Genomic DNA, 6,000 nt, shown 5'->3' on the forward strand with positions numbered 1-6,000 from the left:
ATCCATTAGCCACTTGATGCTGGTTTTGATTTTTGGGACATCTCACATTATAGGTGATCTATCTGATGACTGGCTCGAATCCCCCAACAACGTGGGAAGAATAGGATTTCGTCATGGAGCCACTCATGTAAATGTAGAGATTTATGTCAACCACCAATTCAGGTGGTCACGGAAGCCACCTAATGGGGCCTCTATCAATTATTCCAACATGGTGGAGTTTCAGGCGGTGGGATTAGAAGGGATTAGGTGGGATAGGATTCAAAAAACATAATTATTACCCATGGCAAGGATTGTCCCCTTTTGCCATGAGATAAGATTAATGATTAATGCCATGCTTTGTTGGTAATACGGTGGTACATTGAATGAATATACCCACCATCATTTGAAATTACTGAGAATAACACACATGTGTTATATCTAAACCGTTCATTTGTTTTGTAACCTCATTTTATGGCATGGGCCTAAAAATGAGGTAGATCCAAAACTTATGTGGCCCCAAAGAAGTTTTCAACGGTAAGTATTCAATCCCCATTACTTTCTATGGTGGGGTCCACTTGAGCTTTAGATTTACCCGATTTTTTGGCCCATGCTCTAAAATAATCTCAAAAAATGGGTGGATGGTGTGGATATAGCCCACACATCATGGTGGGACCTACACAACTTGCTAACATTGAGTGAAATTGGCACGGGACCCAATGCAATTCCATCTAATGTAATTCCAAGCTTTTCCATTCTTCCCAAACATGGAGTGGAATTGGCATAGGACAAACCAGATGAATCCCATCCCACCTAATCCCTTCTAATCCCGCTGCCCAAACACGCCCTTATACTCTGACAAGCAATCCGATCCACACACATGCAACAATATTATACCACGTGACATATATTTGCCTCAATCTACACTGTCTGTCACACCCCAAACTTGGGAACTGGGCTCACAAAATTTTCGGTCACCGAATCTAATGCTGACAGTCTTTATAGTATCCCATTCTTGGATGTCAATGCTCATACACCATGTTCTGATCCTGGGATCCTACAAGGAGTATTTTCAGGGTAATTTTTTTTTATATATATAAAGGAGAATAACCACAAATGTACCTAAGCTACAAAATATCATCAGCACATATCTACTAATATATTATTTGAGTACAGTGCTGAAAGGAAAATACATGATATAATAAAACTCCAAAAGATCAGGCACTGCTGCAGCCTCAATGCTGTATAACTGCATGTAACGAACGTGTGTAAGCTTACCATGAAGCTTAGAGAGTGCATGCGTGTGTGCGCAATGCATATGCCAAGCATACAAATGTCCGAGTAAGTGAAAATGATGGAGGACTAAACTAGCACGTCCATAAATGATGTTAGCCATAATAAGGCTATGCGATGCAAGGCCTACGTGGCCAAATGTCATATGCTAGAGATGCAATGTAAATATGCTAATCATCAATTAGTCCACATATCAAAAAAGTTCGTTGATGAAAACATCACCGGGGTCTAGTACACTCCAACACTGGCTGCCGCCCATGATACACACGACCAAGTGAGTGGAAAAGACCTCACTATTCGCCTCGTTAATGGTATGCCAATGCTCACCCGGCTCGCCGATAGCAAACTCATTTATGAGCTGGTCAGATTCAACGTAGCTTACAACGCCCTACCCTCGGGTTGATAAGTTCACCCCCCCTTTTCATCTGTAACATCTTGAAAAAATTTGTACAAAGGCCCGAGTACCACCTCAGGCAGAAATCCCTGAGGACCGTATTTTGTAGAAATTAGATGAAAATTAATTAAGTACTAAACTGAATTAATCGGTGGATTAACTTGAACCATTATCTATACAAATGGCAAGACCCAAACTCGTTAAAATCACTAACTCAACGTTACTTAAAAACTTGGGAGAAATCTTAAAAGCCGGTTACTCTCGGGAGCATGTTGAAACTCCGTATCGAACCTAGACCGCACGTCGAAAGTCCAATGACTGCAAAACTATAGAGTTATGACCGCTTTATTGGACTTGACAACCATCGTGGGAATCGAGCCCAGATGGTGTCCCGAAACGCATAACTTGAGCCCTGAGTGAAGTGTGTGAGAAACGTGAATATCTTTAGAAAAGGTATTGAAACTGAAGTGAATCGGGTCATTCGCTTGTGGGAAAAATTGAAGACATCAGACCATCAGTTTCTGACCAAACTTCACCCATGGATCAGGAAAATTTTCCTGTACATATCTATATACTTATGGCCCTGATCGAGCGACAACGATCGTTGATCTGACACGGGTCCTCCACATTCGATCTGCTAATTTGATCATACCAAAATCATAACCTAGCTTAGATCCATGGTCAGAGAACTTGCTCCATGCCGTAGGTGAGTAATGGACCTCCAGATGAGTCCCGTTTGCCCGAAACAGACACCCTTTGGCTATAACCTAAGTATACCATGGTCATGGGGCCATTTACACCAGTTCTGGGCCTATATAATGCCCTTAAACCACCTCATTTCTATTCCATACGAATTTCTCTAACCCTAGGAGAGAGAAGAGAGAAAAGAGTGAGGAGAAGAGAGAGAGAGATAGGGAGATCGTTGCTGGGATTCTTTCCCACCACTCCGCGTGCTAATTCACCTCCCCACCATCGCTACGCAAATCATTTCAACTACAATTTGGGTAAGAAATCCAAACCCTAACGTCGTAGTTAAGGTATAGAATTATTTTTTGTCAACTTAGCTAACGAATTTTCCTAATTTAGGTAACCGTTGTTCTGAATACGGGAACGTAGGATTCGAACCAAGTTCGAAATGAGTTATCCCATGAAAGGTGCGGACTATAAACATTTAGGTTATGGTTTTCAAGGCTTTCAATGTCGACAATGTTTTATCTCTGACTTGATTATTGCCATATGATCTTAGTTACGACGTTTTCTATATATTATACATGTATGAACTATGTTGGACAAATATGCATTCCATGTGTTTGTTGAAATGTTTGAATGAACTTGAAATTATGATTTTGTGCTTGTCATGATATCTAATCAAAGATCCGTGTTTGTTATATGCGTTATAGCCTATGTTGTATAGGAAATTACTATAGTTCATGTCATAACTAATCTAGTCTATGTATTTGGTAATGTGTAGGCTAAGTGTTTGATAAAATATCTGAATGAGAAATTGTTTGATGAACTGTATTTAATAAGGGTGTTGAGATGGGATTCTCAATTACCTTAATTATATGTATAATTTCCTTTATGTGACCTTAATTTTCACTCGCAAGTTATAGATGAATTGTAATGTTCGGTAACATATTCAATATGATTGATAAAATGCTCAAATGAATGTTGTACTTAGATCGTTGTTAAATGCTTATATGATTGTCACATGTATCTATATGCTGCATTTGAGTATGATTGGGGCTACAATGTAGTCCAGGCAATCGGTAACGGTTCTCGATTGAGTGGCTGAATTTGTCTCACCATATTGGATATGTTCGATGAACCCAAGCCGTAAGACGATTGTTGACAGTGGTTAGGCTACGTGGAGTGTTTATGCGCTTTATGTCGATTATTTTAGCGTGCGCTCGTACTAATCAAACTTATCAAATAATCCGATTGGCCTATTGTGTGTTTACCATGTATGAACACTATTACTTGAATCTAAAGTACCACTTACCTATGTAAAATCCATTTCAACCATGATACCACGATCTGCTAAGACTCATGAGCCGGGCATGGTGGTATGGGACATCGTGGTCTTGCTGTCGGCCTACGCTAGGGTGACGAGCCTCCCCATAGTGACCAGTGAGCAACCCAAACTTGTGAGCCGAATATGATGGTATAAGACACCGTATTCGAGCTGCCGGCTTACGTTCAGGTGACGAGCCTCCCGTAGTGACCTCGAGTATAAACACTTGAATTTACCTATCCACTGCTTTCATTAGGGGTGATGCCCTATAACTTGCCTATTGTATGTGATTAACTAGGATTGACGACCCTAGATGGATCCTCGCTTGGGCTAATTATATAAAGGGAGGTACCTTAGCTTCCCAAACCTGCTGTATGAATAATCCTAATTAAGTACTTGGTTAACACGACCATGCACCACATTGCATGTGCTTTGGCGAGGAAGTGCACGTTTAGGGAGTTTGTCATGCGTGAATGTTGATGAAGTTGCTGAGAGAGTGTTGGCAAGGGCATGCATCATTACTGCATATCATCCCTGCATTAACCAGAGTAGTTAGGAAATGCTTGTTGTCTTGCTTTATCATTACTGCTTGATTGAATTGATAACATGTTAACCTTTGCCTTATAGTACCACTGAGTTAATCACTTACTCCCACTCTAGGATGGTGTTTTAAAACACTAACCAGACTCTATTTTAGTTGCAAATGACGATGAGGCTTATGCGATGGAGCCGAGTTTCTTAGACGAGGAGGAGTTCTCCTACATGCAGCTCTCAGGCGGGTCTGTGTAGACATAGAACTGTGTCGTCGGGATTACAGGGTTATGAAATAGTTAGACACTTTATGTTTTGGCATTTCATAGATTTTGAAAATAATACATGTAAACATTCAGCCAGTTACATAATTATACTTTGGAGGTTGTAAATCACTTACTTATTCATATATGCATGTTACAGTCTTCCGCTTGCTTAATCAAATTACCTCTGGAGTATGATATGCCATTTTGGTATAATCCTACTCATGTCTAATGCACTAATATGGACAACATTTAAACATCATTATCTATGTTGCATAAGTGATGCGTTGGATCTTGGGAGTTGAGCTTTGCTCGACCCTCGAAATTCGGGGCATAACAAGTTGGTATTAAAGCATGATTTGGATTAAATTGGACCTGGGTTATGGTAACATGATGCACTTTGACACATGTTGACTTAGGTGGGGGCGATAAAATGTAGAAATGCTCGTAAGATCCCAAGGTTTTGCCAACAGGCAAAATTGACCGTTGAAATGTGACCCATACGCGTCCGAGATCATGTGAAATGATCTCGATTCCTTTTTAGGCCATCAATCGACGGGTTTAAGCTATAAATCGGTGAATTTTAAACTTGAAACACGCCAAAAGGTGCGAATATGCATGAGTTGGACCGAGGAAATGCATCACACGGGTGTAGGGGCCAAAAACATAAATTCTGGTGGGACCCAGTGGGTCCCCCGCACATGTACAACACCCCGGGAGGGGGTGGCCACCGCTCTAGGGCGAAGCCACCGCCAGCACCTCCAGAGAGGCGCTACGACACCACTCGAACGGCGGCGCGCGGCCCACACCTCCAGCGGGCCGCGGCAGGCCGACGATTCCGGTGGCCCCCCACCCTCACACATACATGTGGGCCCTGTTCACGTGTGGGGCCACTTCATTTAACCCCCCTTTGCTCATTTCACCCCTCTTACCCCCTAAACCCCTCCAAAATCACATTTTCTCTCTCAAATCTCCCTTCCATACATAAAGCTTCTTATTCTTCTACATTTCACACCCACCTCCATTTTCCTCAAAATCCCTCTCATACAACTCTCCATCTGTAAGGCCCGTATCCTACTCCGTACTGTTCCGTTGACTCCCGCATTCCTTCTCGTCGAATTTCGTCAACCTGTGACCTATAATCGACGTTTACGCATGACCCTAAGTCGTATCCCGTAAATCTGAGTCGGCTCAATCCGAGACTTGTATCATTATGACCGCACTGTTGCCGTCGTTCCAACGTCGCGTTTTGCATACCGATTCGATACCCTGGCCAGGAGATGTGGAACCGCGTTCAGTTCGAGAAAAACACCACGCGTTTGCAATCCCAAGAGAATCTCTACAATATGTCCCATCAATCAATCAATCAATCACTTAAGCAATCAATCAATCACCTCATGTCAAGTACAAGAGCAACCCATGCTTCCTTTCTCCACAAGTCAAGCAATCTACCCTAAAAGTCAATAAATCTCTCACCTCACCCATCACTCACCTCACATCCATCACTCACCTTACATCCATTACTCACC

Source organism: Magnolia sinica, chromosome 8 (assembly GCF_029962835.1).
Source record: "Magnolia sinica isolate HGM2019 chromosome 8, MsV1, whole genome shotgun sequence".
Classification (NCBI taxonomy): Eukaryota; Viridiplantae; Streptophyta; class Magnoliopsida; order Magnoliales; family Magnoliaceae; genus Magnolia; species Magnolia sinica.